Source organism: Rhynchophorus ferrugineus, unplaced genomic scaffold (assembly GCF_030347505.1).
Source record: "Rhynchophorus ferrugineus isolate W39M unplaced genomic scaffold, kcgeb_rfMv2 rfM1, whole genome shotgun sequence".
NCBI lineage: Eukaryota > Metazoa > Arthropoda > Insecta > Coleoptera > Curculionidae > Rhynchophorus > Rhynchophorus ferrugineus.
Window position 1 is genome coordinate 40,474,764 of NW_027472580.1, and position 20,977 is coordinate 40,495,740.

The 20,977-nt window shown below is 31.1% G+C and overlaps 2 non-coding genes across 2 annotated transcripts; one reads left to right on the plus strand and one right to left on the minus strand.

Annotated features, from left to right (window-relative positions):
- The first annotated feature begins 14,564 nt into the window (after positions 1 to 14,564).
- On the plus strand, positions 14,565 to 14,637 carry TRNAR-UCG (transfer RNA arginine (anticodon UCG)). The gene has a single exon. It is a non-coding gene; the product is annotated as a tRNA-Arg (tRNA).
- Positions 14,638 to 17,460: 2,823 nt separating this feature from the next.
- TRNAR-UCG (transfer RNA arginine (anticodon UCG)) lies at positions 17,461 to 17,533 on the minus strand. The gene has a single exon. It is a non-coding gene; the product is annotated as a tRNA-Arg (tRNA).
- Positions 17,534 to 20,977: the final 3,444 nt, after the last annotated feature.

Consider the following 20,977-nt stretch of genomic DNA (forward strand, 5'->3'; position numbering starts at 1 on the left):
TCTCATTTTGAAGATTTTTGAAATAATAATATTTTTTAATATAACATATTTTATTTGATATTTTTATTTCTACTTTAATTAGCTCACAAGCAAGACAAGATACTTTAATATGTATTTGTATGTAACTAGCTAAAATTTATAGAAACTCTTATATTGATTATTTAATTTTGTGTGGTTTGATTTGGTGCAGGACAGTTTGCATGTTCCGATTTCCTGCACTTTGTTCAATAGTTGTAATAGTGTGCGCTTCCACGTTAGTGTGATTTAGTTTATTTCATGTTATACGGTGAAATGTTGAATTGCATCTTGTCGTTTTCGAGGTTATTGGGCCGTTTTTCGTTGATTACATAACGACAAGCATCGATAATTGGTCGAAGAACTTTATTATGACAGCGTTGGATTACTAGTGGGTTCGATGGCTTAGTATAGCTTTATATCTTTACCCCGTAACATCAAATATGCTTTATTATTGACTGATAAATAAGTCTCTTCGAATTTAAGTTAAGTTATTGATATCTTTGGATTAACTAGAAGAGTTGAATTTTGAATTTGGTCTGCTCAAATCTATATTCAGTACCTGTTGCTAGTTCAGTATATTACCAATAGGATAGGGTAATACCCATTTATTTTAACATGTGCATATGATATGATATATGTGAGGTACATCACTGATTCTAGTTAAGAAATTGGAAATCTCTAAAGTGATATAATTAGGTTTCTGTCTCTTCGCCGCAATGCAATACAAGCTTGAATATTTGGAGCAATTAACCTCTGATTTCCAGGTTGTACATTTGTGAATCTTGTTGATTCTATATGTTAGCTCTGTACAAAGATGCATCTTTGATTATAATGAGTCTGACGTCAAAATAATGTCACTGTTTCATGTATTGTTGGCGTATCGACAGTATAGATTAAATATATAGGACTGGTTTTAGAAACTACACAGCGGAATTACAGCCGAAATAGACTTGAATTTTAAGAATACTCTTTCATGTGATACTCTAAATTTTGTTTTGACAATGAACGACTCCAGCAATTGACATTCTTTTGCTCATTTTGTGGATGTACCAAATGGCAAATCCAATCAATCTCTTGTGAAATGAAAAAGTATTGCAGGGCAGTATATACTTTCTGCAGTTACACTTTAATGACCTTTGCATAAGAAAATTCATATGGTCAATTGTCGAAATACAAACTGTAATTTCTCAAAGAATTTGCAAACGACACATAGCAGCGAGATGGGCCTTCAAGACTCGACTTTTTTTTCCTTTTCTTCAGGTCTAAGAATATGTCGTTAGAATCTCTTGCGACAGTTAAATTAGCACCGATACGCACCCACCTGTATGCAGTGTTTTCGATTGTTTATCATAAAATCATTGAATACTTCAAATATTTTTTAAATGCTAACCTTATTCGTATGACCTGAATGTATGTATAATTTTCATCAAAAATTCATAGGCATGATTTCAATATATTTTTAATTCTTATGCCTAATTTTGAACAGCAAATAACACAGATACATATATATATATATATATATATATATATATATATATATATATAGATATATATATATATATATAGATATATATAGATAAGTTTTCAACTTCATGCAGCTACATTTTTTACATCTATTTCTTTCTATATTTTAGTAAAACTATAGTTGAATGGCTACAATTTATAAATTGTGCCTTGATTTTTGACTTTTTTTTTAAATTGTTGTTTTGAATTAATTCAAGAATAGCACTTGAAGGTTTTTTTAATAATTTCAGAGTTGCCGCTTTACCAACTAGAGTTTATTTGAACTGGACCATCTGCTTAACGTGTACTTTGAATCATGAGCCTGGGTATTAAACCTACTGATTGGCAAGTGACTTAGAGTGAACTCAGAGATCAAGTCGTAAAACATTCTTATCCAGTCTAGTTACTTGCGTGACTTGGATGATTTTTTTAGTTGGATTTTGCACTCTTATAAAAAATCATAATTATAAACAATCACAAACATAAATTTACAACAAGATTCGAACTCCTAACTATCGCAACAGTAAAATGAGTACTATAAATGGCACATTGCTCGAAATGAACTTGAATTTTGCATGTACACGTATATTCAATCACCAGAAATTGCTTATATAATTAAGAGGTACTATTTTATTATATTAGACTAATTGAAAACAAATTTATACATGGGTAGAATGGACAAAATCAGGCGAATTAATTATTCTTTCGAAGATAAGGAACCGTTAGTCTTAAAACACTAATTAACGCAAATTTTGAAACATATATGTTAATATTTTTCTTTTTAATAAGAAAGATAATTTTCAGCGAACAAAAGCAGATATTGTTTGTTGCTTTTATCATAAAATGAAAAAGTTTCGATTAAAGTCGCCAATTTCCGAATATGCACTGGGATGCAACAACGTCAGATCGCAACGGAAAAGTTTAATATTAAGAAAACAAATCGCGAAAAAGGATCGGCCGATATGAAACCGCCATTGCAGCTAGACTGGTGATTATTACTTCGCCACTATCTCGGCGAGGATATTAAAATTGAGGATTTGTTATTAAAATGGCGCGGCTGTGTATAGGTTTTTAAATTACTCTGTGATAGTGGTGCATTTTTACACTCGAATCCGATGGGTCTTTCAAATTTAACAGTTTTATAATTCAAGGGAACTGTTATTAGAACTCGGCTAAACAAGAAAGAAACAAAGACAGTTACTGGAAATTATCTATACTGAATATATATTGTTGTTGTTTTGGTGTCACAATTATATCCAAAAAGACACCTAGGCTTAGAAGCGACAATATTCAAGATTATAGTCGGTAGTTTTCCACTCTCCACATGGCTGGGATTCCCAAAGTTCACTCAGATAACATATATATCTCAATTTTAAGTTAAATATAACTATTAATATATAATAAGCGATGATATCCACCATCAACCTTCCCTTATTGATACTTATTTGACTAGTAAATGAACAACCATTCCGTGGCTACAAAGAGTTACATATAGTTTATGCACAATAACAGCTAATTGACGTTATCAAGATGTCCAATGTATTGCTTATCGGAATAGAATAATAAATCAAATGCAAAATTCTTCAAAAGGTTAGTAGTAATAATTATGAGTTATTATAAACCAGCAGGCATTGTTTTGGCGCTTTGCTTGTTTTAATCATTTGTAAATCGCTGCTTAATATTTGTGTTTACTCTGATTAAACATGTTATGTAAACTCATCCAAACAGTCATGGTCAGAAGCAGACTCCATCTATAATCAGCAACTTCGAAGAATAGGGGCCAGTATTGCAACTAAAATGCGGTACAGAGGTAAGTACTGATACTATTAAATATTAAGCTGATGCAGATACAATGGAAATGTTTTAGCGTAGTGCAGTTGCATTAAATTTTAGTACGGGATACTGTGACCAAAATCTCCTAAATAATGAAAAACAATATAGTGCTGGATTCACCAATAAGATACAATCCACATACGAAGCAGGTGTGGTAATTTATAAAGTGTATAAAAAAAGTGAGTAGTTTTCTCAATATAAACATAATTTACACAAATATAATCACAGAAAATTTCATAAAAGGAATTTCCAGCATCAAATAACCGTACGATAATGTATATATCCATTGTTACCACAGCTGTACAGCAAAATACCGGAAGAATAAATAATGTCAGCAACTTGGCACCAAGTTCCAACGGTTTACCGATAAGCAATTAATGAAGCTCATAATTTTCTTGAGTTATCTTGTACATAAATTAATAAACGCACTTAACACACTTTTTGGTTCCCTTTAACAAATCTGATTGCAGTCGATAAGTTGCATGTCATTGCAATGCAAGTGATAATTGCAAGTCTCAATAACAAAGAGTGTTCATTATATTTGAAAAGATGATTTCGAACTGATTTCTTGAAGGTAGAGAATAGTCGGAGAAGTACGATGAAGCTAAATCTGGTAAATAATGTAGTTGAATTTTAGACGAAAAAGCGGTAACGAATTTACACTGTGTGCATTATTATTCCTTTTGTTATATTTTAAAGTATTCCTATTACTGCCAACTAGAGTTTATCAAGAAAAGAAACCTCCAACTTCATCTTAACAAAGTCGAGATCTGGTTGAAAACATGGAGTATCAGAGCAAATGAGTCAAAATCTACCTATATGACATTCACCCTTTATATGAAGAACTTGTCCCTCAGTAAAAATAAATAATTAAAAAATCCCGCAAGCAGATAACGTTAAATATCTGGGAATGCATTTTGGTTGGCGTTTAACATTGAAAAGACACGTAGTTACAAAACAGCTTGGGCTTAAACTAAATCAAATGTATTGGCAGATTGGGCGCAAATCGTAATTATCCTTAAAAAACAAGGTTTTGTTGTATTAGTCAACACTTAGGCCCATTTGCACCTATGGTATTAAACTGTGAGGTACTAATAGTAAATCTAACATATATATCCTCCAGAGGTTCTAGAAAAAAGTATTGCGAGTCATCGTCGATGCCCCATATTGCGTGTCCCACAAACTGATTCAGCGCGATATCCTCTTAGAACCCATGAGTGTGATTCGAATTGTTAGTGCGAAGAATTCTGAAAGGCTGTTAGTGCATCTCAATGTACTTGCCAAACAGTTAAATCAGCGCGATGACAGTGAAGTGCGTAGGCTCGAATGTAAACTACCATAGGAACTGATTAATAGACACATAGAGTGAGATATAATGAACTCTAGAATATGTTAGAATGGTTTTTAGAATACGTTAGGATAGATTTTAGAATAAGTTAGAATAGTATCTAGAATAAGATTTAGATTGTAAGTTTGTACAGCAGATCACTTACTGATGCGATCTTCTACATGTCTAAGAGATTAATAAAAAAACTGGACTGGATAAATGCTTAACGTGGGCTCAGAACAACGATCCTCGGCATTAAGCCTACCGATTAGTGAGCGATCAACTTAAAGATCATCCCTGAAATTATTCGGTCTTGCCCAGCCCGCTACCGGCGTGACTAGATCATTTCCTAGTAGATTTTATACTCCCGCTTTTCGTATAACTGTAATTATAAATAATCACAAACAAATTTAGGATCATGTTCAGCAGAATTCGAACCCGCGACTATCGAAATAGTCATTGCCAACCATTGCATAAAAAGCTAGTTATCAACCCATAATTCTAACTACTTGAGATAAATAGCCTCGCACAAATAATGCTAATCGCTAAAATAATATTCCTTGTTAACAATTTAACCCCGAAATTCTAAGGAATAATGTCACGATCCGTATTCCTTATTACTTTTTAGTTGCAGGTTTAATAAACTGATAATATCAGTTTATATCTAAAACATATTTAATAATGAATGGATAAGATACAGTAGCAGTTTAGTTTGTGATATTCTGCTTCAAATAATGATTTTTATACAAATATTTGATACCAAATATTGGTTCTCATATATATCCTATTTTTCTTGTACTTTCAGAACGCCTACAAATACACTCGCTGAAAAAAAATCTATTGATAAACCGTCATTTAAAGTGTTCACACTGCGGAAAGAAATCCCAGAGATATCTCTATATAACAGGTCATATTTATTTGTGGCCTTAGAGACCCTCCGAATCCAGGTCTCGCCCTTTAAACCTTTTTGCCGTCCCCGCTGTCATTATTTCAATGATTTGTTCAAATCCCATAATCAACTTTCCATTTGTTCTGATTTCTGTGTCTGGAAACGTGTCCGGCGGGAGTGCGGGCGGGGGTTGGCCGAGAAACATCCACACACATACTCGTATATCCATTTCATCGGTGTCGTATCGAATAGGATTTCGTGTGGCATAGAGATTTTTATATTACAATTTTCATAAGAATATATGTGTAGTAGGGTATTCAATAGGATTTTTGTTTGATAATAGATGTAGTCTATTTAAAACAGTAGTGATACGGGAGATCTGTCAAAACGTCGCAATATTGTCGCAGCAACTCTGAGTTTTAGTACATTTTGGCTTTGATATATAACAAAAATTTAACATAAATAAAATAATGAAACAAAAATGTTATGTATTATAATTTATTTGAACATTATAGTACATCTAATGTATATATTATCGAAGAAATTAAAACTACAATTAATTAATTGAACTTTTTTCCAAACTAGTATAGGTAGGGTTCAAGGTGCGTTTTTTTATGTAGTGGTATCCCCCGAAGGCCTAATCTACCTAATTAACAATTGTATATCCGAGTAATGTATTTTAGTTTCATTAAAGAGTATATTTATGTATTACGCTTAGTTCTTGTTTCTTTCGATGCAATGTATCCTTGTAAAGTCATTATGTATACCTATTTCTTGACAAAACTACATCACTGCATTATCTTTAATGCATTTGCTATATCTGAAAAAGAGTTAGTATTATTTCTCTCCTCATACATGTTAACCAAATGTTCATGTATATTCTGGACAATAACACACATGCTCATAAAGCTTTCACACTCTATAATGCAATTTCATACATTTAAAGTATATTAATTGTATTCTGACCTTTAGTTGTTTCCTCTTTCATCACCCTGTCTTGGTAATTGTCAACATTGAATCATAAACCAACATTCATTAAATTTTATTCAATCACTGTCACTTTCAGAAACACTAATCAAGCTAAACAAACACACGAACCGAAGGTGTTACTTTCGACAACGCCTCTTTCCATAAATCTGGACAGTTCTGGTTTGAATATCCTTCTCGACCTGAATGTCTATTGCAATGTCCTATATCAACTCAGTTGGATTATATATGCAGTGATAGGGAGGAAGACATAATACTCCGTGGCCATAACGTTCAGTAATCTGATCTACCATGTATCTTTTCTCAGGCTTAGAAGCCTTATAGAATTAAATATTCCATGTATATTTACCGAGTAGCAATTTGAAATAGTTCGTTCTTTAACATGATTTCCTCGAAATTTATTTTAGTACTTTAAGACATTCCTTAATTGCAGCCTTTGTTGATGCACTTGTTGAAATTTTCCCCATCAGTGGTATAGGTAGATATGGTGCATGCTACATAACAATAACTGATGGTCCCTCTATGTTCTTTAAAATATGATTTACAAACTACTGCAAAAATAAGTTATGGCTAATTTTTCCATGGTAGTCACTCTTGTCTCGCTATATACTATTAAAGCTTCTTTGTGATGTTCAACATAAGTACAAAAATATTAAACTTCAATAATTTTCAGATCATTCTACTAGTACCCGATATATCACATATATTTGTGAATATTTTTAAAAACATTTTTAATTCAAATAAGTATTTTTAAATGCATCTATTATCTGTGTCGGAATGAATCAAGTTTTTTATTGGATTTTGATTCGATATTATGTTTTGTACATGTATACATGTCGAACGGAATACTGAAAACTTTAACAGCAATTCTAAAGCTATTACTTACCACTGCGTGTTCAAATCATTGGCTCATTCATCATTTTATATTAAATTCAGGGCTTAGCGAATTAAACAGAAGAATTTTTCCATTAATATTTTCCGCGTAATGGAAATAGTTGATGTTCTCGTATATTGCGTTGAAATATGAACGCTAATCGTTGTATAAGTATATATATATTTTTTTTTGCTAAATAAAAATGAAGCTGACTTGGCGGACATTTTATCATTCTGTAATTGTGAAGGTATTAAACAAGGGGGGATAATTCAATTCCTGCCATTATTCCCGTGGGAAAAAACCGCATCCCGTTTATTTGCGTCGTGCAATAAATTGTGAAGGTTTTAACAATTGGAAGCTTTACGTTTTTTATTTTTATTATTTAAAATACAGTATTTAAAATGCTATATAAAAAAGTCATGATATAATACTTAAATTCAGAAGTATTATATGTGACTATATGTATTATAGTACCACAAAAAATTTATTTTTTGTTCTATTTTAGAGCGCCTGATTAGACTCTATTTGAATTTCGATTTATTGGTCTGTGTTGCATTTAAGTTATAACCATATCCCGGTGGGATTCGACCCGGTGACATAACAAATGCAGAAAATCACAATTATACATTTGCATCCATTCCTGCGCTGTTTTCAAACTCGCAAATATCGCAGTAGGAGGAAGGTCGTCGAGTCGCCTTGATTGATGAAGTTGTGGAAAACTTTTATAACTATATTTAAATTAATGCTCCGTTATTCACTTTAAGTATTTGTTATAAAACATTTTACTAGAATAGTAAAATATTTTGATCTTGCTCGGTAGTTATTGAATTATGAATAAACATAAAATTATTGGTGTTAAAATGATATTTCCCACATGCTTAGAAGAAAACTCCTTGGAAGCTTAATGTGAATATTTCAGTATTTACAGTACCCGTACAGTACTTTCAGTACACCGAAGTGACTAACATAATTAATAATGAACGTTCTAGTCAATAGATGAAACTCGATTCAAAGAAAATAACGAACTGGATGAACAGCTCAGATTAAATGGAACCTTAAATGATCATGTATGGATAATAATTAATAAACTGGCGTTGAATATTTACAGAAGAACTATTATTATGAAGCAAAATCTGTGAAAGCATACGTGAATAGATTTAAATGAGAAATTCTACTTAATTCTTTATATTCATTAAACATTGTCCCCTGGATTAAAACTCATTATAATCGCTATAATATTCAGATTTTTCAGTTTTATAGTTCTAAAATACCCAGAAGATTTTTGGGAAATAAACTGAACCAAATTTACACAATTTAGAAGAGACCGAAACCAATGGATGTAGAGCGGGGATTATATCAACGTCATCAAAATTTCTATGAATCTCTTTTTGTTTTTGTCGAGTCACTAAAGATGTGGCCTATCTTTGTCGTGATGAAGATAATGTATTATCATTTCGTTTATCTTAAAATAGGATTGGATCGGTCGTATTGTCTGCACTGTTAATTCGACTTGAAGTAGCCACTTCTTTCCATTAAAATAATATATATATCCAGATAAATTGATTAATCCTTAATCGTTTTATAGCATATAATCAGTACGATTCTGAGGAGATTATAAGGGAAATCTTTTTTTAAATTTACTCAGTTAATCAGAATCAACTTCTTTGTTAATTAAAGGAACAACTTATTAAAAATATGAAGATGGGTTGATATTGGATTTGCAATCATTTCGCAGCTCAGTTCTCAATCTTACACGATTCATAATTATTGCCAATTAATCGATATTTAAACGTTAGCCTTATAGAGGCTGCCATTGATACATAAATTTCATTATTCTATATCAATTTAAATTTTTTTCTGAGAAAAAAACTTAAATTATTTCTGAGGCCTGCTATAACATATAAAAGTAGATTTTGTGAAATTAATTTTAGTTGTTTGCTCGACAAATGTTGCAATACTTGCATATTTATAGTTTTTATATGTGTGGTTGCATTGTATTCTTTAAATATTTCATATTTTAGACTAAAACTAAACTATTTTGTACTAGTATTAAAATCAATCTTGCTGAATGAATAACATATTTGTTCATGAATAATATACAAATCCAAATTAAATACAACGAAGTATATTATCTTTCATAGTATTGCTTTCGCAATGTTGAATGAGTAATATTAATCACTACTTACCAGTTTGTTGATGGAAATGCTACGTAACGGTTTCTTACCTAAAAAAGAAATATAATTTTAAATGAAATTTTAATTTTAGTTGCAGATAATAAATAGCTTTATTTATAAAAGTTTTACGTTTTTTCACATTGTTTGTCCGGGACGAACTCCTAAATTACTAAACCGACTTAAATAAAATTTTACACCCTGTGTGCAGTTTGCTCGAACTTAGAAAGATAAGATAGTTGATATTTGAATTTCTAGTGGCAATATATTTTATTGCAAATTATTTGTTTATGATTTGATAAAGGGTTATAATTTTCTATAAGATCTATTTCTTCTAACAGGTTCTAACAGATGACGGTCTAAGTTAAGTTATCGTCTGGATTGAGTGATTACCCAATAGATGGCGCTATGTTAAAAGTCCAAGTCGATACTCTTGTAAATGAAAATGAAAGTGTACATTCCCCAATTGAATTGTTAAATTCTCTAAATATATTCGGAATGCCACCACATAATCTTTGGTTGAATATTGGCTCACCTATTATTTTTCTGCCTAATTTGAATCCACATCGATTATGGAACATTATAGGTTTGTTCATCAAAAATTTAGAGTGTCGCACGAAATGGCGTTCTCGAACCTTTGCTGATGACACAGTTATTATGGCAGACGACATATCTCTGTCTAGGGCAGTAGAAAAAGTACAATTGGCAATCAACAAAATCTACAAATGGACGAAAGATTGGAAAATTCAATTTAATAGCTCCAAATCTGTCCACGTTAATTTTGCATTGCGGTGAAATAATAAAAACTTAATTATATCACTCAATTGATGCCCGATTCTTCAAGCAGAATCAGATAAATACCACGGAATCAATCTTGACGGTAGATTAAATTGGAAACATCAAAATCATGTTAGACAAAAAGCAAAACAGATTAGAATCAAAATAAAACAACTATACTGGTTAGTCGGAAGATATTCTCAGCTTGGTCTAGAATCAAAGAGGTTGATTTATAAGACAATAATAAGGCTAATTTGGACCTATGGGGTAAAAATTCAAATCAACTAGTGATCCAACGCTGTGAAAACAAGGTTCTTCGATTGATTATCAATACCTATCGCTACGTAACCAACGAAGAACTGCACGATAACCTGGAAATCAAATGGATTTGCGAAGTTATCCAAGATTTCTCCTTGAAACACGAAAGAATATTACAAAATCATACTAACGTGGAAGCAATACAACTACTGGACAGCGCGCAGGATGTCAGGAGATTGAACCGAACCAAATCATACGAACTTATGTAAAGTGTATACCTTTAGTTTGAATTATAGCTATAAGTTATTATAATTTTATAATTGAGGAATACATATTGATGTATTTTCTCGCACTCGTCTTGCTTGTGAATTAATCCAAGTACAAATGAAATGTAGTAATGAATTAATTTATAATTAAGATTTTACTCAGCGTATCTAATAAAGATGTTAAAAAAATTGAATAGTTTACAATAATACAACTTAACGTATACCTTACTTCTGCTAGTATAATATAAAATATACAACTTTTACAAAATAATGAAAATCGAAAATCGAATAAACCAAATAAAAACTAGCACCAAATCGCAATGTGAATTGTATTATGGATCAAGTTATTAATAGGAAAGAGGTTTTGAAAATAGGCAATTTTCGATTTAATTAGAAATATCGATAACGGCATTATAAATTGAAAGGGTAATAATTCAAGGCATGGAAAGCTTTTTGTCGTATAATGTAACTGTTAAAATTTATGGATGTTTTATATTACAGAAAAATCAATTTTTTATTAAACCATTATTTGTTATTTATTATACGTAATACTAGCTCTATTTACTTACGAGCACCTTCTTAACATGATTAATTTTACAATGCTTGTGGAAATACCATTTAAAAAAATTAATTATATTTTCTAAAAGTCTAAAGGGATTTCACCAACTAGCTTTATCTGGTGTGAATCTATTGTTTATCATGTGCCTTTAATTCCGACCCTTGGAATTAAAACTAACGACTAAGTGACAAATTAGAGGCCATCGGAGAGGGCATCCGACATTACTCAGGTTGGGTACTGGTGCGGTTGGGATTGTTATACTCTGTTTGATTTTATACTCTCCTCTATAGATAAGTTTAAATGATTTAAAAAACTCCAGCCTTGACTAAGATTCGAACTGTTGACTACTAGTAGAGTGAATCATCCTATCGCCTTTATCGTCGTGCTAATAAAGTTTTTTAGATATAACATATCTTATTGGATAGTTCCACGTTTCTGTGATTTAAGAAACCGTATTGCAAGTTTTGATGCAAAATCTTGCGTAAAAATCGAAATTCTTCGTGCACTCATTTAATATCATAGTTTCTTGTTGATGAGCCGAAGAACGTTATACTGACATACAATGCTATTGAATTACCGTTTGCACTTCATCCGCATAGGACCTAATATGATTGTTTATAGTTGTTTAAGCTTGTTCTACTCAGCTTTTCGTCTAATGGTGAGTACAGAGTTGAACGAAGCGAGTGTTTGGAGTCTGCGCGAAAGTCGGAGTCTGTCGATATGGATTCGGCGAAAATCTTTCCGTTCGCGGTGATCGAAATCGATTCGTGGCGCGTTCAGTTCCTCCCGGAAAGTTTCGGTTTCCAAATATCATTTGACGGTTTTCATTGTTGGGTACGGAGGCCTATATTCTTTTGTTTATAAATATACTTTTCACAATGCCATGCCAAAATAAAATGTTCTGTCATTTTTGGACGGTACGTGTAGTGTTCCTTTCCTAAAAAGCAATGTTTATTGCTAGAATAATATGTAACGTCTAAGCATTTTTAATAGAGTATCAAATTATTGTAAATATGGCCGGTAATATAATACAATGTTAATAATACAATAAAGTTATGATAAGGAAGAAAATGCAAATAATATTGAAATTCAACTTTCTTATGTTAAGAGTATAACATGAAAGTCTTATGTTTATACAACTTCAGAGTTATGTTTACAGATTTCTTAACATATTTCTTAAATAAGAATACTACTTTTATTTGGTGGCACAAAATGTATAAATGGAGTCTTCAGGCCAATTCATCCCCCAACGATAGAGACAGGAATTACGTAAACATATAAGAATTTGTATTTACTGCATGACTTATTTACTGTATATTCATTCGAAGATCCTAAACATTTTATTACTATTTTGAAGGTGAAATATTTGTTAACTGAGTGTAACTCATTTTAGTCACAACGGCTAAGTAGCATGAAAAAATAAAAGCAGACAAGTGCAAGATGATTTGGATGGAAGAGCCACAGTCCTTATAAGGGGATATTATGAAAGCTAGTATATTTTGAAATTGTAAAGTAAAAATAAACTTGCTAACAAGTACATCTGAGATATATCTTGGAAATTGGAAGGAGCAACACCAGGAAACAAGTGATGTATCTTTTGTCTAAATAATGATATAGTTAAATGACTTTTTAGGAATGGAAATAAGCTAAGATGCGATTGTTTAGTATCATGCTTTTAATGGGTGGTTATTTTTACATCTTGATCTATTCGTCACATTTTAAAATGTTTGCATTGTTCTATGAATTACATAAAATTAGTACTAATATGACATTATCATATTTTTTCAATTGTTATTTCTAGTATTTGCACAACTTGTTCTAAAGAATTTTCTTTTGAGATATCGGCAGCGTAAAGTAGATGTAAAATTGATTCCAAGATTCTATATTGCTGAAATGTGGTCGAGATAGGTTTAAATGTCGAGAATTCCACTTCATATAGCTTTGTAAATTATTTGTCTAAAAGATACAACTCAGGAAATTGACAAGATTCCCGCGGCAACAATTTATTAATCTTGTGGATAGATCCCAAGTGCCATACCCGGCCAAACATATATGAGACGTCCAGAAATATTGCAATTAGTTATTTAAATAGAACTATAAATAGAAAATATAGAACATAATAAAATACAAAAAAATGTATTTAAATGTTGGTTATATTAAAGTCTTAAAGCTGTCAATCAAGAATTTTCAGATTACACGACCATATCTTGCACGGACATATACATTTTCATTTGTACAAAATATAATGAAACATAATATAAAAGAATAGAAACGGCTCTTATATAAAAATTATATAAACGCAGCAAATATATGCAACTGATAAATCTAAAATATGTTCTGTTGAAAATTAAGAAAATCTCAAGTTGCAAGAATCTAAACGTATTTTAAGGAAATGCATAAAATCTGAGCAAATTGACAATACACAAAATAACACTGAACATTTTAAATATTCCTCCATTTTGAACAGTTGTAGGTTTTGAAAAAAAAATCAAATCTCTTGCTTTCTAAACAAGTGCATTACTAATTAAACTACGATCTGAAGTACTTTCAGTGCTATTATATTATATTCAGTCGCTGACTTATTGCTAACTTGACATGGATAACATTGATCTCGATCATCAATTAGCTTAAACTTATAATGAATTTTTAGTAACTAGCCCGATTTTTTAAAATGAAGAATTAATCGTTATTTTTTCTACAAAGTTGACCTTTAGGGAGTGACAATCTCAGCCTTCTCTCTCGAGTTACAAGTATGAGCTATATTATTATTCTGTATTTTAGTTTACACTGTTACGGTCACAAACATTAATTTTAGTAGTTGTAACTAATTTATTAGAAAATAAGAACAGGATAAAAGCATTCAATTTGAATTGATTTAATATATTCTAAAAAAGTATTGGATGATTTAATTTTAGTATTCAAGTAGTATTTATATTTTAGTACACTCTCTGTCTGTCTATTATATGAAAGTGACCATTTAAATTAATATTTCACTTCGGTCAGTTTCTACAATACATACTTTATGCTACTAGTTTCAAATAAAATTTATTTCCATTAGCTTGTTTCTGTGCCCTGTACCTTACTCTATTATTTCTGGAGCAGGACCGTGTGGCCTAATGGATAAGGCGTCGGACTTCGGATCCGAAGATTGCAGGTTCGAGTCCTGTCACGGTCGCTTCATTTTTTAATAATACAATTACTTTTTTTAAATATATTTTGACGCAATTGACAGTTATATATATATTTAATGTAAATGGACTAATACTTAATGTATATATAACGCTTGGACAAGTACTAATAGGTAATTAGATCCGGCGGATATAATGAACAAAATTGTTATAATTTATTCATCAAATCCAATTACCTGTGATATAGACCGAAGACGAAACGATGCTTTACATATTTTTAGAGTCATTTTTATGATTTTTGAATATCTGTGGAGGTACTTATACTGAATACTACTAATTTTTCAGTTCCACTCAACATTCTCCAATTGTTATCAAACAATGTATACATGGGATTTAAAAACAACCTATCATCATATCATAACAAAAGCATCGATTAGCTCCAGTGTTAGATACCCAAGTGAAGTTCTATATAATTATGTATACATAGATTGCATATTTTCATTCGTTTTTTTACATTCGTTTTTCGGTATTGGTTACCTCTTAAGCAATACCGAGCCTGACAGTTAACATTCTCGTAAACTGTCAAACAATAACTAATATAACTGCTTGAACTTCATAAATGAACGCAATTGATGCAGAATATTTTGTTTTGGTCTGTTTTAAAAACTGTCTATACATCAATACATCACTGAAATATGTTCAGTATACCTTTTAATTCATTTTTGTGCTATTTTTTACCCAAAAAAAGTTTTCGCGCCGTTTGTTAATATCGTGGTACTGAACGTGACCTCTCATTTAGATCACCGTCCGGTTTACTACGAATATATATCTCGACGTTCGCAACAATGAAGTTCTTACTATGAATAACCAGACACTGTAATATTCCAATATGATAATAAGCCCATATATACAGGCATAAGAGTTCACACTTGGTTTGTGGAGCATCAGAATAGCATCAAGCTTCTTCCCTGGCCAGCTCAATCCCCAGACTTGAACAAAATAGAAGCGTTACGGGGAGTTTTATTGCAGATATTAAGGAAGAACTCCAACATCATTGAATAAATTGGCAGAAGTATTGGCATAAGAATAGAACAATATTTCATTGCAAACTATTCAGACAGTATTCCCTGACGAATTTCTGTTTGTTTGCAACAACTTGCTGTCTTAAGAACAAATGCTAGCACAAGATTTCGATGTCACGTGTTTATATTATTTTGTCCATGCCCTTTATGTTGCCATTCATTATATTACGTCATACAATAACTTAGTTATATTTGAGTGATAAAAGAAAATTGATATGAGATTTTGTGGTAATAGTTGTGTTTATCTATATACACCACTACAAACTGTACTAGATGATGCTTTACATCAAACTCTTGACATCTTATGGAACTATATACTGACAGAGAAGATGAGGCAAAAAAAGTATAAAAAGAATATATAATTCAATCAAATTCAATCAATAATTCAAATTTCTAAAGACATAATGCGTAAATGTTTTTGCCTTTATTACAGATCTCCTATCTTTCTATATATTATTTGAAATCTCCGTAATTCATTTATATTAACTATACACAGTGATAGAGAGAGAGAAAGAAATATACATTGAGAGACGTATACGTTGAGAAACAATGAAATGTGGGTTAGTTAAATTTCTAAACGAATAATAGAGTGCAACTGACCAAGAAATTGAAGTATTGCACAGGTGTACCAGCATCGTCTGTACAATGTTAGACAAATAAAACGACACTGCTTAAGAAAAATCCGGACGCTTGTTATTGCTTCCGAATTCAATTTAAAATATCAACGAGAGTTAATAGAGTTCGATTAGTCCACAACGGTTTTCTTTTCGAGGCAATCTTATTTCGTGCTATTAGTTTTCTAGCGCGGAAAGATGGGGAAGGCCTTACTATTTATGGAAGCTTTTGTTCGTGAAAGTTTGTTTTCCTATTATTAAAGTATCGCATTTCTTTTTCCGGCAAGACCGCCAGACAATTGAATTAGAAGTTTTCGTTTGTCATTCTCAGATTTTTCTTGGTCTGCATCTGTTTCGTTAGAATAAATGTAATTTTGCGCTATACACAAACTAGTTTCGCTAGTTGTAACTGCTAAAATTGTACTTAATCATAAGAATTACTTAATAAAATAGAATCAGTCATTTTTATTTTTTACCTTTATCCATTATAGTTTTGAAAATAATCTTTTTTGTAATGTTTAGTGGTGTAGTAATTTAGACTTTTTGATAATTATTAAGAAAGTTATTTTAATATACGAACAGTTGTTATTTAAATTAATATTATATATAAAGTACATTTCTAATCTTTTATTGAACATACCGTGATAATATTTAGTAATATATCTTTTTATATTTATTCTCTTTACTCTGTTATTAGAGAAACATGATTAATTTAATAAATTGTTGAAATTAAGTGTTGAATTTCAACCACAAGGCGTTCATCATTAGTATTATAATAAAACTTATATCTTAATCGAGAAAATTATGGAAAAGTCAGTGCATGGGAAATTTTAAATAAAATTAATTTTCAGTTAATAAGATTGAAATGACGAATTTAATGACGCATCTCTAATATATAAATTATTGATTCAGATAGAATAATAGACTAATAAAAATTCACAGAAATTTGAAATGTTTATTGATCAATGTATTCATATATTTTTCATTTCTATATACCTAAAATAAATTATACTGGAGATATTCATTTTGAAACATATTGTACCATAGAAACCGCCTAGAAATATTTAGGGGCATTTTTATGAGTATATCTATATTTGTTTAAAATATGTTGTTTGTTACGACCAAGATTATTTCCTCAATTTAATGCCATATAATTTATAAAAAGTGGCGCGACCGACCGTGACAGGACTCGAACCTGCAATCTTCGGATCCGAAGTCCGACGCCTTATCCATTAGGCCACACGGTCTTGCTGCGGGGCTGGGTTTAACTGGCTACAGGCCACAAAAAACGAATAATCATATAAGCAGATACCACTAGGGTAAGCTGATATAAAACCGAATGGGGAAGTATTTGGAAAATATTGACTGTAAAGTGATTTCATAGATGGAGCAGATGAGGTAATAGAGAAGAAATGTGTTAGAAAATGGTAAATAAAACACGAACTCAAAAACTAACATTTTAAGATGATTTTAGAATGAAATATACAGAATTAGCCATAGGTAGTGAATATGAAAAATGTTATAATATATTATATAATACATAATATATTATACATAAATTATATATAAATACATAATATTTTATAATATATCATACAATAAATTTTGTAAAATATTATTTATTGGAAATTAAATATTAGAGCAATAATTAAAAGGATTCAGTTTTAATTTTCATGATAATGAACTTTAGTTGCTATAATGTTGTTAAATTATTAATGTCCCTATAAAAATAAATCTGCTAAAAATAAAAATGGAAGTTTCTAGGAGACTCTTATGTATGTTATGTTTGCAAAAAGTTTAAAACTCATAGCCTGCGCTAATCTGTCAATTTTAAGACTCTTTGAATCGTATACGAATGCAATTTCATCAAAGTTTCTTGCAACGTAGATCTTATCCGGATTAGAGCAAAGTTCTGTGTCGCCATGGTCTCATTTGTACAGAAATATTCCGAAATTTGCTAACTAGTTTTGTCGATGTGAATGATTCTTTTGTGAACTTGAGGTTGCGATATTTGTGTCGATTCTGTTCTTTCCAATCTCTCAATCTAACGCTTAATTAAATTAGTTCTTGGATGCACACTAATAAACTGCACTTGGAACAAAAACGAGGGGTCGAAATAGTATACGACTGAAAGTCATGTACGTAAATATTCATATTTTTACGTACGTAATGTGACGTTACGCTCTTATATCTAGACATGGGTAATTATCTTGGAAAACTCGGAAAGTAGTCGAGCGATTGACGGGACAATTGTACATATAGCAGTTTAACAGTGTATGTGTTTTCGCATATATTTCGAGTTTCGTTATTATTAATTATTTATTCCAGTATAAATGGACACTTTTAACCGCTTTAACCATAGATAGTTATGTTGTTATAGCAACCGCTGCAATAGTAAGTTCAGTTGTAGTTCTAATCTAATATAATCTTATAACTTTAAAATACGTATATAAAAATCCTTATATCTAATTTTTATACACATATTACATATCTGTATAAAAATTAATATTATACAAATAGTACAGCCATTATCTTGCCTGGCTACACATTGCAGGATTTTTGAAGGATGCACTGTTGTAGCTCGAATGAGAAATTCTGCTGCACCTAGCGTACTAGACATAGCGCCTTCTGATTACCATTTATTCAGATTGATGTAGTATGCCTTGGTTGAGCCACGGTTATGAAATGATGAAGAAGTTTGAATCTATATCGCTGCTATGTTACATTACAGTATATCTCGACACGTTATATCAATATTGTCAGAAAAAAACTTGTAGAAAATGATTAATAGTATTTTGAATGATATGTACGAGAATTGTGGTATGATATGTCTATTCTACACTTCCACGCATTAATATTTTTACCTATTTGTTTTCAAATAACGTATTCGCTGAAAAGTATCGGGCTTAACACATAGATGACATTAGTTTTATGACACACAGCGCTTTTTCAGTTACTACTAACCTTCAAAAGAAAGTTGTTAAAATTTCATCATATTCTACTAATAAGTTTGTGAGTTATTGTATTAAGAGTGACACTACTTTTGTTATTTTCAAAACAAAGGATCAAAAACAATTTCATGTTTTAATTTTACTTTTGATTTTTGCTTCTTGATAGAAAATACTGTTCAAGTAATGGCTTAAAATGTGTTATAAGGATTTTGCTCCATCAGAAACAATAATAAAACGTTGGTTTGCTGACTTCAAACGTGGCCATAGAGACACCGATGATACAGAACGCAGTGGACGTACAAATGAGGTGGTAACACCAGCAAACATCAAAAAAATCCACAAAACCGTTTTGAATGATCAAACAGTGAAGTTGTCTGAGTTAGCTAATATCATAAATATTCTGAGCAGTGTTTGGCCATGTTTAAATTTAACAAGCAGGAATTTTTGCATCGATTTGTGACAATGGATGAAACATGGATCCATCATTTTACTGGAATCAAAACGATTGTCATCTGGGTGGACAGTAACTATTTTGAGACAAAAGGTAAGTCGTTCTACAAAAGTGGCATTAAAATGTTAGAGCGGCGCTAGAATGACTGTGTGATTCCTGCTTGAGATTAATTTGATGAATAAAGTTAATTTTGAACAAAGAAACGCGTTTTCTTTGTACGCCCGGGACTTTTCAACCCACGTGTTATGTCAAATATTATTAAAAATGTACAAATTAAAATTCTCGAACAAATAAAGAATGCTGAATGCTGTGTTTAATTAATTTTTTTATTCTGGAAATTGTTTGTAGAACATGGATTTCTTTTTTTTTGGTAAATTGATATTCATTAAAATACTTTTATTTACTTCCTTAATAATTAATGTCAGATTGAGCTAGAATAAAGGGTGGCCGGTTTAGCTGGTAGTTTATATTATAGATAATTTTTATATACTTTAATTTCGGACTGGAGACATACTTAGGAACAGCAGCCATAATAAATAATCGAAAACATTCTGGACGCGTCCGGACACGAACATATGCCACACTGCGGACCCTGGCGAATACGCATTCCAGTCTGGCTAAAATGCATCCCAGCAGGATCGGAAATAACGGAGAAGAGGAAATTAAGCCCTGGAAACCGATTATTTATTTTCATTGCCTTCTGGTCGTCGGTAAGGCTTGGGGCGGCCGTTAGTGCGCTTTAAAATTCTGCAACGTTCCTAATGTCCAATAAAATCTGGCTAACAAAAAACACTGCTAACGTGTCCCGATACAGATCCGATTATTTCGCGCTTTAATGGGGAACGTAAGTATATTGGACCAAATAATGGAATGAAATTCTTCTCTATTATATAGATGTAATTTTCTTTTTCTTTTTTTTTAGTGCTGCAGGTTTCAAATGCGAGCACGTTAACAGAAATTGCGAAGGAATATTTAATTGATTCATTCCTCTTTTATTGGTTTGGTTTCTTTTAAATGTTAGAGTTGTCTTTTATAGTTCTCTTTGTGCTTTTTTTAAATAGATGTATGTAGAGAAGTTTGTTTCAAGTTATCTAATAAAAAAGTATTGCGATACAGATTCGTTTATTTAATGCTTTCGTAGAGATGGGAAAATGTTCTATTGTATTGATGTAATTTTATTCGATTTTACATTTTTGTAACAAAAATAAAGATAATGGAAGTAGATTTTTGAATACAAACGTATTAATATAAAAATAAATAAAGAATGAATTAACTATATAACAAGCGGA